At 39.9% G+C, this 11,456-nt stretch overlaps 1 long non-coding RNA gene across 1 annotated transcript; it reads left to right on the forward strand.

Annotated features, from left to right (window-relative positions):
• The first annotated feature begins 3,279 nt into the window (after window positions 1-3,279).
• Window positions 3,280-7,782, forward strand: LOC116789331. The gene is made up of 3 exons (XR_004357999.1): window positions 3,280-3,443; window positions 4,692-4,789; window positions 7,697-7,782. It is a non-coding gene; the product is annotated as an uncharacterized LOC116789331 (long non-coding RNA).
• The last annotated feature ends 3,674 nt before the right edge of the window (window positions 7,783-11,456 follow it).

The following is an 11,456-nucleotide window of genomic DNA, read 5'->3' on the forward strand; positions in this document are numbered from 1 at the left end:
CTGGCCAAGGTCTACCTCCGCCCAAGACAGAAGTGCCAAATGGCTTAATGGGAGATGTTTTCAACTGGTGACACTTTTATCGGCAGCCCAGAAACAGAGAATGGAATCTGGTGTGTTGTGCCATTAACACTTCTCACTGGGAACCAACCACAAGGTAAATCACCTGGCTCACGCTCCACAAGGACTCAGTTTAAAACAAACAATAAAAAGATGCCCCAGGATGCCATTGCAGAGCTCTTTGCTTTGCAGTTCATTTCATTCCAAATAGGATTTTCAGACAAAGATAGTCTACTTTGGCTCAGAGATCACCCCAAGTGAGCAGCTTTGTGGGAATGGGTTCTACAATCCTACCAGCTCCCAGTAAGGCATGTTTTGGCGAGCAGCAGCAACCACAGTTTATAGGCACTTACTCATCATCTCACCAGACTGGCCCAGCAATCTGTAATGGTGAGTCACTGTTCACCCCTGCAAGCCTGGAGATCCCGCATGAAGGGCTGTGGAAATATCTTACCTGTTCCTCATCCCACAAGAAATTCATGACTGGCTTTCAACCAAGTCCACAGGCTTCCTCCACAGATGCATCATGTGCATTCACGAGAGTTAGTGCTGTTACAGGGAGAAAAACAGTGGAAACATACTGCTGGGTGAGGAGCATCACCAAAATCCAGGTCAGCTAAAGCTGCCCCAAGCTCATACAAGGGTAGTGGATCCATGGGAATGAAACCCTAGAACAGGTACAAAACATCATTATACAGCTCTATGAAAATAATTTGGAAAATATTATTTTTCTCATTATTTCAGTGGGGTTTTTAGTCTTCCTCACTTTCCCTCTCCCATAACACCTACTTGATGAAAAAAGGAGATATGTCTGAGAAAATGACCTCTTGCCAAAGATGTTGCTAATAGACAGACAAATAGCCATAATGCAGCTGCATCTAAGGCCTGGAAACAGACTGTTTGTGCACAACTGTTTGTCCAGTTACAGGTTTTTTTAATAACTATTAATTTTACGTAGTAGTATGTGCACTTAGTAGAAGACAAGGATTGTCCATGATGTTCAATTTAGTGTATTTACTGTTATTTATGAAGCCATTGAAAATGTCTTTGCATTCATGGATCTGAGTCTTGTACAATTCATTGAAATGCCAGGCATCGCTGCCGTAAAATACACACACTGATGGTAATAAAATCCAGCCATGAAGTACAGTAAAAATCCCCACAAAAAAAATATAATAAAATGGACATATGAATGTTGATAAAATCTATGTACCACTATGCTGCACATTCACACGAATTAGAGGTGTGTGGTAATCCGAATGAAGCCTTACGTAAAAGCACGTCTACAGAGGCAACATAAAATGCGAAGGGGGAATACAATGCAGCCCCATCTCTCTCATTATGTACAACTGTAACTCTTCATCAAGGACTCCTCCTTGGCAGTGTAAAAGGTTCTCCAGTTCAGCAAAGCACTCCTAGCAGGTGTGCTTCAGCCTCACAAAGGCCATGAGAAACTGGGCATGCAGTATTGGGAGGCTGATAGTGCTCATCATCCTCCCGGTATGATGTTCACTTCCATCCTGTCTGTCAGCTTCCCAAATGCATCTTTCATCATCATCCTACTAAAGTAATCTGCAGATTCTAAGAAACATTTCTGATCTCCTGTCTCACTAACAAACTGAGATTAATTCAGTTGGTTAAAGCATGATGCTAATAATGCCAAGGTCACAGGTTTGATTCCCTGTAGAAGCCATTCAGTTAAGCATTGGACTCAATGATCCTTGTGGATCCCTGTTGGGCCCCTTCCAACTCAGAATATTCTGTGACTCTGTAATAAAGTCCGTAAACTGGAGTAGCAGAGAAGAAGGGGGGAATGTCTCCAAAAATACTTGGAGTAAAGATTTCCATTGTGGTCACTGGAGCAAAACAGCCCAGAGCTCTTACAGGGGCCAATATTACCCACCTTCTTATATCACTAGAAAGATACCGTACATAATGGTGGGATCCATGATGATCTAGAAAGCCTTTGAGACACCACAGTAGAGCACTCGTTGCAGCATCAATTGCTTATGAATTATGAGACTAGAGGGCAGAGAACAGACATATGGGGACCTCAGTGCATCAGCACAGCCTAGGAGCCCCGATACCCTCCATATCGGCCAACCAAAAGCAATTTCTGAATATCAGTGTGCAAATTCCTAACGATAACCATGGCGTTTCACCCCCCAGCTTGTTAGCTCAGTCTGTGCTCTTGCAGGTAAGAGCTCCTCAGGAGATTTTTTTGTCACTAAGCTTTGAAGTGAGCTCTGTGCAGCCTTGCAGAAAATAATTTTTAATATGCTGAAGTCTGGATTCTGCTTTCACTCACTTCAGATGTGTAACATCTCCTTAATGACTGCTTGATGCTGCATGGGTGACTAGGACCATGGCTGTCCACTGCCAGGGAAGACCTTGGAGAAGAAGAATATCACCTACCAGGCACTGTCTCACAACAGCAGCAGGAAAAATCCCACAACATGCACTGTGGAGCACCACACTAGGAAGTGGAATACAGATTACTTTGAAACCTGGTTATGTGGCATCAAGGATTTGAGACAGGGACACTGGTGCTTGTTTGCAGTGGGTTGTTTGATGCAGATACACCAAACCTGTACCAAGCACTCAGGTACAGATATGCTACAGATAGATGATGAAGAGGAAAGATGACATAACCACTTCTACATCTGTGTTAAGTAAGATGAGAAATGGTTTGTGGGTACCTAAGATGATCAGAAGGCTGGAGCACCTCTCCTATGAGGAGCACCAGGGGAACTAGCTAAGAGAATTGGGATTGTTCTGCCTGGAGGACTGAAAGCTTCAGGATGACCTAATTGTGGCCTTCCAGAACCTGAAAGAAGCCTACAAGAAAGAAGGAAGGAAACTTTTTACAAGGACATGTGGTGACAGGATGGGGGAATGGATTCAAACTGAAAGAGAGTAGGTTGAGTTTAGATACTAGGAAGAAATTCTTTACTGTGAGGGTGATGAGACACTGGAACAAGTTGCCCAGAGAAGTTGTGGATGCCCCATCCCTTGAGGTGTCCAAGGTCAGGTTGGATGGAGCTTTGAGCAACCTGGTCTAGTGAAAGGTGTTCCTGCCTATGACAAGGGAACTGAAACTAGATGGTCTTTAAGGTTCCTTCTAGCTCAAACCATTCTATTAATCTATGATTCTAGGATTCTATATACAGAGAGTGATGTGGGTAAGGAGAGTGAAAGCAGTGGAACAAAATTTGAAGACTGACTCTGGAAAATGACAAAAAGATGAGCACAGAAAATCTCCCAGCAGGAAGATTCACAAGAATTTGGGAAAACTTCCCATGATCTAAGTAAGCAGCAATGGTTGGATCATTCAGAATCAGTTGTGCCAAGCCCTAGCAAAGCGCAGAGAACTGGATGATTTCGGGGTGAGTTTTCTTTTACCAGCTGAGGGCAAATAAGCTGGTCAGTGCACTTTGCTTTGTCCCAGCTCAGCTGTGGGGCATATCTGCATAGCAGTGTGGAGCTATGAAGTGGTGCACTAGTGGGGGAGAAGAAATAACCCAATGCCCATTAACCCAGGCAGTCAGTCCTTCATCAGCATTTGTGCCATTGTAGTGTTTCCATTGTTGCTATACAAACTGGCTGGGAAGCTAAAATGTCCATATCTGCTCCCACTATCATCACACCATCATTTGTTACACTATCTCACCCCCTTCCCAGGCTCTCAGACAAAAACCGGTCAGGCCCTGACTACCCCTGTGCTCACACCATTGTTTCTTCTCGCTGCTCATATATAGATATAGAGAGGAAACTTTATTTCTCTGAAACCGCAGTGGTAGAGTTACTGAGGAGAGATGCAGAAAAGCAATACAGATGCATGCTGATGGTCTGCTGAATTTGTCCATGCCTGCATATTTCACTGGGAAAGGGCAATGCAGGCCAATGGCATGGCTCTCTGTCCCACTTTCTCCTTGTGTAAAACAGAAATAATGATACTGACCTAGTTCACTGGGGAGCCCGGAAAGGCCAGTTAATGTTTCTAAGGCTCTTTGAAAATAAAAAGGTCTGTGTCAGTGCTAAGTGTTATTATTCATGTATTGTAATTCTAACCTATAAGGGATTTGGCTTTAGTAGGAGAATTTCGGTTACTCCAGCAGCCAAAGAAGGGGTTTCATGTTTCATCTTTAGCTATATACAGATTAACAGCACACACACAATTTCTTCACAGGCATAAAGATAAAGGTGAAATCCACGCTAATGTTAGGCATTACAGTGCTTTGTCTTGGCATGAAGGAACTCTGATTTCCAACATCTGTGAAAGTTTAGCTGAAGTGATGTATAAAGACTTGGTACTAGCTAACAAAATCAAGTGTTTGTGAAATTGATCCTGAAATCTGAAATTTTCCACAGACTTTAGCATGAGCTAGAATGGTGCCCAAACCAGAAGGTGAAAGGTTAGAATTTTACTGCGTAACATATTTAAGCAAGGGAGTATAAATATATAGAAGGCACAGAGCGGTTTCACAGAGGTCTTTTCATTTAGAACTTACTCAGCTCTCTCCAAAAAGATCAGTGACACAGTGTGGCATGTGTAATTCTAAATACCTTAAAAATATCAAACAGGGCTTTTATTAAATATCATGCATTTCTGACATATATTGTTGTTCTGGTAGTGACTTATATTCTACACATTTCCATCATCACCGCTTCTCCTGTTTGGATTTTGCTGACCTCCCAGAGGAGGTGACTGCATATTGGAATCTTGCACGAGGTAACAGTGAAAAAAAATGATGGTGCTCACATTCAACCAAGATACTACCTTCCCAGCAAGAGGCAGGATTATTACTTTATTAAATCACATGGGGAACAACGGTATATCCCCCTTGAACAAAACCCAAATGTTTTCACATTCACAAAATTACTTCGATGTGTTACACGTGACGCCCTGCAAGATGGTGACTATTTGCCCTGATTTTACTTCTCTTATTTTTTATTAGAAACATTCTATTTTAATTTGCATTCCCAAATAATAGTTGGGGAACATGATGCTATTTCTTGTGCATTCAAGGGAGAGGGCATATAATCAGTTGTTCAGAACACAGGCAGAAATGTTCTCTTCCTCACAAAGGTCTCCCTCTCTTCCCATCTCTCAGTTTTTGATAGACAACAGTTGCTGGAATATGAACAATGTTAAGATAGAGCTGCAGAAATTCTTAGATATTTCCATATATTACATTTAATGTCATAACAATAAGAAGAACAAAGAAAGTGTAAATCTTGATTGTAGAAAGCCATATTTTCCATGCTCCCTTCTGTTTCTTTTGTTAATAGAAAATCAATGGGCCTTTTATATATGCAACGCATCTGAAGCACTGAAGCTCCCATCCTCCCTTCATATATGAATAAATGAATTTGTTTACTGTGCTGTCTGAACAAGTGTGTTTCAAAACAATGACAGATTCCAATGCGTTATCTCCAGCACTTCTTTGCAGCAGAGCCTTTCTGTCTTTCTTCCACATTTCCTACGATGAACAACCCATAACATCGTCTACACAAGCTCTTCACACCCCACCTCGTGACTGAAGAGGGGAGTGCAGCACATATAAAAATCTCACCCAACACAGCACCATTCAATTTCTAGTTGAAATACTGGAATATTTTTCATCCCTTCTCTCATTTTCCAGATAGCAGTTTTCTTTTCCCCAAGTTTGGCACAGCTGCTCTGGCTGCTTGCCACTGCCCAGTCACATGCTTTTTCATGGCTTTTGGCATAACCATCCATGTTTTGAGGTGATATTTCAGAGGTTCTTCAGATTTTTTTTCATGAAGAATTGTTACAAGGAATTGGTATTTTCTATTAACGTTGGTTGCTAAATTTCTCACTAGTTTTACTATTTAAGAATTCAGTACACTATTAACAAATGCAGTGAAATTTCACTGTAAATTATCATGCTCTGTATGGCTTTTTCCTATATCCTGGAACTATTTACATTATGAGTAATTGATTATTTATGGAGATATTCATGGTGCTTTTCTTGGACATGTCATGTAAAGAAATCAGTAGGCTGGAGGAAAAGAACAATGGGGAGCTCTAAGGAATGGACTTTTAGGTGTGTTTTTACATTTTAAAAAGCCTTCAGCACCATCAAAAAATCATTATTAATGCTTAGCATTTTTCTATTGGCCTTAGAGAATCTCAGATGGAGACAGGTTTCCAGGAGGCAAGCATAATGTTAACACTACCTACGGTGCTATGATGTTCATTGCACAGACAGGTTAGATGAAAGTTGGAGAAATTATAGGCTTAACCCTAGAGCTGGTAGGAATTTTGACCCTGCTGCTAACCATGAGGTGACATTGCGGATGCCTCTCAAAAATTATGGAGGAATTTTGATTGTGGAGCAAGTATCAGAACTCTGATTTCCTGACTTTTGACTTCATTTTAGAGGTTATGGAGCACTGATGGTCCCACAAGGACTGCCTGTCTCCTGTTGCCCTTGAAAATATAGGGGGCTTCCCTTCATGTGTCTGGACACAGAGGACACTCTGCATTCTGAGCTAGGTCTCAGTTTCGGCAGACAGGACCTTCAAATTGCTTTCCATTTTTTGTTTGATTTGCATTTTATTTCTAATGTGGTGGTTTCAGACATTGTGTGCAGGAGAGAGGGAGAGAGGGAATGGCATACTACCTAGGGACAGAAGAGTCCACCCGCTTAAAAGGGAAATGTTGCTGGATAAACACAAATTGGTGTAAGCCACATCATTAGGAGAAAGTTGTCTATCATTAAGTTCTACATAGTGCATCCCTGTGAGCCTAAAGTAAGTCTCCAGGGGATATACAATCATACTTGCCACACGAGTGGAAATGCTGAAGATGAGCCACCGCACCATCTGGGTGTCCACCTCCCACCTGTGTTAGCATCATTATATGCATGTTGGGCTGACTTAGCACACTGAGGAGGAAGATGGCCATGCCATTCTCTTTTACCATCTGGGTAATTTACTCTGTGAGTTTTGTAGAGGGGGGATTCATTAATGCAGATATGCAGGGTGCAATTATTCAGATGATGCAGTGGGAGGAAGCTGCATAAAATTTACAGAGTGAGCTGTGCTGGTACCCTGGGCAGTGCTTTTCTGGGTGGTCCTACCTGCAAAAAAATCACACCTAGGAATGCCTTGATGACTTCTCACTGCGTCCCAAATGGCAGCTCCTCCCAATCGACATCAGTGGGAGCTGTTCTCACTAGGCGAAGGAAATAATAGAAGGCTCTCAGCATCCATCACAACAGAGAGGAAATCTGTGGGAAATGCTGATCATTTATATCAAAATTAATGAGATTTTTCCTCTCTGAACGTGAGGGCTGAGATGTATACTGACTACAGGGAAAAAGAATCCATCCATGGATATCTAGCTTGCCTTTTTTATTTATATTTTTCCAGGGGTCTTGTATAATTGATGAGAGTGTCTATTTGGCAAAGGAATTTTCTGAGCATGAAATTCATTTTAATAGTAATTTTTGCCTTTTAAACAAACTGTTGTTTTTTCCCTTCTACATCTGAAGCCAAAATCACAGGACCACAAAACAAATCAGCCTAATTTCACTGTGAACTTTTCTTTTGACATCCTTCTATTTTTCAAAGAGAATAAATGTGTTGTTACATGTCTGCTCTTTTCCAGACAGAAGAGGCAGAGAGTTATTTTTGAAGCTCCTTAAATCAGAAGCTCTGGCTCTTTACAAAAGCATCCCCACAGGATACCAGGACTGTGTTTGGAAACATATGTGATAAAAAAAAATCAAACCATAAAAATGAACTGAGATCACCTTGTAATTGGGCAGAGAAGACTTCCTGCTGCTGTCTGTATTTTTGTTAAAAGCCGGTGCTTCTGCATTTCTCACCTTTTGCTGTGCGAGATTGTACACAAAATCTCTGATTGCCAAGCAAATCAAAGCCAAGAAGGAGACCCCCTGTTTGGAGGAAACCATCCCGCTCCTATATTCTCTTTTACTGATATTATGTGGGGAAAATTAGATGTACAGAATGAATCAAAAGTCCCTGTAAAAAAAAATTAAATAAAAACACCACCACTGGAACAGAGTTATACGGAGGACCCGGAGGAGATCTTAGAATGCATCAGCTTCCATATAGAGTAGTAAGCTAATAGGCAGTTCATTGAAGCTAAAGTATAACATAAACCATAAAATTACAGAGAAAATGACTGAAAATATAATAAAAAATAATTAAAAATCTTGTAGGAAGGTGGCATATCAACATCTCATGTAAATACAGATGCAGAAAGTGCAGTTCATCATTTGAATGGATGAAACAGTTGAAAACAGTAACAAAATTTGTAGGTTTGTAGTCTATTTTTTCAAAACTTTGAGAAAACCCCAATGATCCCCGCAACAACTTCCCATTTTTTTCAGTCAGTAGGTGATTTCTCTGTTTTGCTCAGCTACTAGAATTCCTAAGGAAAAAAACACCTACCATAAAATTGGTTAAAACTGTAATATTAAATTCAAAATTAAAAAAACAAACAAACAAACAAAAAACCAAACAACAACCCAACAAAAAAAGAAGAAAATTCAGTAGTTTTCCTGGTCCTTAAATGTTAAACATGCTATGGAAAGACACAAGTCTCTCCACCAGTCAGGCATTGCATTAACCTTCTAATAGAAACCAGCCTTCTATTTTCTTTTGACAACTGCTTTCTACTCTTTGATGAAACGTAATTTCAACATTGTTGAAGACCTATGGCAAAATTGTTTTTTCCATGAAGATGTAAGAGAAATTGGACAAGGCATTGAGAGAATACAGAAGCTAAAAGTAGACAGTGTTCTCCCTTCCCTGGAAATTTTTTCCTAGTATCTGCAGCCAGACATATTTAAAACTCAGCATCTCCCACTGATGTGGATATCATACTAATAATACATATTTTACTTTCATGGACTGGCACCTGGAATTAGTTCATTGAGAGCAAATTGGCAACATTCAGTCTGCAAACTTTTTGAGGATGAAGTGTCTTTCTGTTTGCTAGACAAGAACCTGATTTCTAGACACAAGGTCAATCCTAAAAATAGTCTTATATTTTTAAGTGTGACCTTCATATATGGGAGTGTATAAGTATTGGCCTTAGAGTTCAGACAACATATGAGAATGTATTTGTGTGTGCATGCACACATAAATATCTGTATTTTGAGTTGATATTTATGTGGGTTTACCTGTACAAATATGTATACATATATGTATACACATCTATTGGATGTATGTATGTTGACAAGAATGCATGCTCAGTGTGATGGAACTCATGCAACAGCAGTATTTGGCAAAAGTGACAAGCCTTTTCCAGGCTCCTGAATCCTTTTCCTCAGCACACATCGGTGAAGTTCCTGGACTAGGAGCAAACATTCTCGGTGTTTGCCTTTCAGAGACTTGGCAAGGTTATGTTCCCTCTTTTCTCCTCATCATCCAGCAGCATGCTATATACATAGTAAGCACAACAGAGGGCATTGGCTCGCTTGTTATCATGGCCAGCAATTTTTGCATGTATGCTTAGGTGGTTTTGTAAATACAGAGGATGTAGTATAGGCAAAGCTTTGAAAATGTGGCTTTTCAAGTGTTAAAAAAAATGTTGCTTTTGTGCACATAGATACATAAAAACATTCATGTTGTAATAGTGTCTCTATCCACAGCGAGGATCAGGAATCTATGGTTTAAAATAAGACTTAGATATAAGTGAGGTAGAGCCAAATATAGTTGACATCCACATTATGAAGGGCTTGAAATCCAATAGAGCTACTTTACAGTGCAATTTACATACTTTAAAAATAGCTTATTTAGTAGCTGATAAAAGCAGGGGTCAGCTTCCTCTGAAAAGCAAGAGGTGCACAGCTTTAAATACCTGCAGTTATTTTGAGAACATGGGTGTTTAAATTCTAGCAACTCTGCAATTTCAATGCAATTGGAAGTAAAGGATAAATAAAAAATATTATGTCATTTGCTCTGAAGTTATTTGCATATTTTTCTTCTTTCTGCATCTCTCCTCTTTCATTTTGTGTTCTTTACCTACCAAAGTACCTACATATGTATTGTACCTATTTATCCACAAATACACACACACATATATATGTAGACTGGTTCTTTATAAAGTATTCAAATGCATATGTCAAAAGGCTTATCTCCCTACCTTTAAAATAATTTTCCCAATAACGTTTGGCAAGACAAACAGGAATGCAAGTGAAAAATTTCAGGAAATTTTTTAATTAATGGTTTTAACTTCCCATCTTGTTGAAATGTTTGTATAATTTCAGTTTCTGCAAAGTCCTAAAAGGAAGTAAAAACCTACTGGCCAAAAGAGGAAAGAAAGTCAGAGGAATTCATATAATCAGAAAACATTATCTAAGTGGAAAGGAAAAATACTTCAGGTTTAATTGATAGCTACCATAAAGCAATGGCTTCTATCTCTTCACTTAAAAAAGATTTTAAAAAATTTCATCCCAATAGAGTTTTCAGTTATTAGCAGAGGTTTCCAAAATCTCGAGAGGGAAAGTGAATGAAGGTATTAAACACAAAAGCTTATCTTGGGGACTTTAGTTCTGCCTCAAGCTTCTCACATTATGTATTATCCTCACCTGGCCTACCTTTTTGAGAAAGGGACCAGCAAAGTAGAAGTATTTCTGTGCAGTAGTGGAAATCAAATTCCTCAAGACGCTGAACAAAAAACACTGCAGAAATGGACCAAAAAATAGAAAGCTCTGACTCATGTTCATGGCTGCCTGTATGTTTCTTTTTTTTCACACCCCCCCTCCCCCCTCAAATCCAAATTCTCTGGGTCTGTGACCTGTAGTGCTTCTCAGTCAGGTTGAAGTTTTGCAGGGGAAGGGGAGGTGCTGCAAATGGTGTGGTGTCACACCAAACTGTGAAAATACTTATGTAGGAATGACATACCCCTTTTAGAATGAGTATGGCAGTTACTCTTTTTCTGAGTACAAAGGTAATTATTATAGAATCATAGAATTGTAGAATCATAGAATGGTTTGGGTTGGAAAGAACTTTAAAGATCAGGGTAGTTCCAAACTCCCTTCCTAGTCAGGGACACCTTTCACTAGACCAGGTTGCTCAGAGCCCCATCCAACCCAGCCCTGAACACCTCCAGTGATGGGGCATCCACAGCTTCCCTGGGCAACTTGTTCCAGTGCCTCACAGTAAAGATTATTCCTCTAAGGAAGATCAATAATTAGTACAGGGTGATTTTTTTTATGTATATGTTAAAAAAAAAAAAAGAGAGAAAAAATAATTAGCTTCACAAAGGAAGTTATGTCCCTGGATGGAGTTCCAAGGACATGCTGCTGAGACCCTGTATTGCATCATATTCATAAAACAGAAAACAGTAGTAAAACCCAAACTTGACTGCACTGATATATGGAAAAGCTTCACGA

Source organism: Chiroxiphia lanceolata, chromosome 1 (genome assembly GCF_009829145.1).
Source record: "Chiroxiphia lanceolata isolate bChiLan1 chromosome 1, bChiLan1.pri, whole genome shotgun sequence".
NCBI classification, from domain to species: domain Eukaryota; kingdom Metazoa; phylum Chordata; class Aves; order Passeriformes; family Pipridae; genus Chiroxiphia; species Chiroxiphia lanceolata.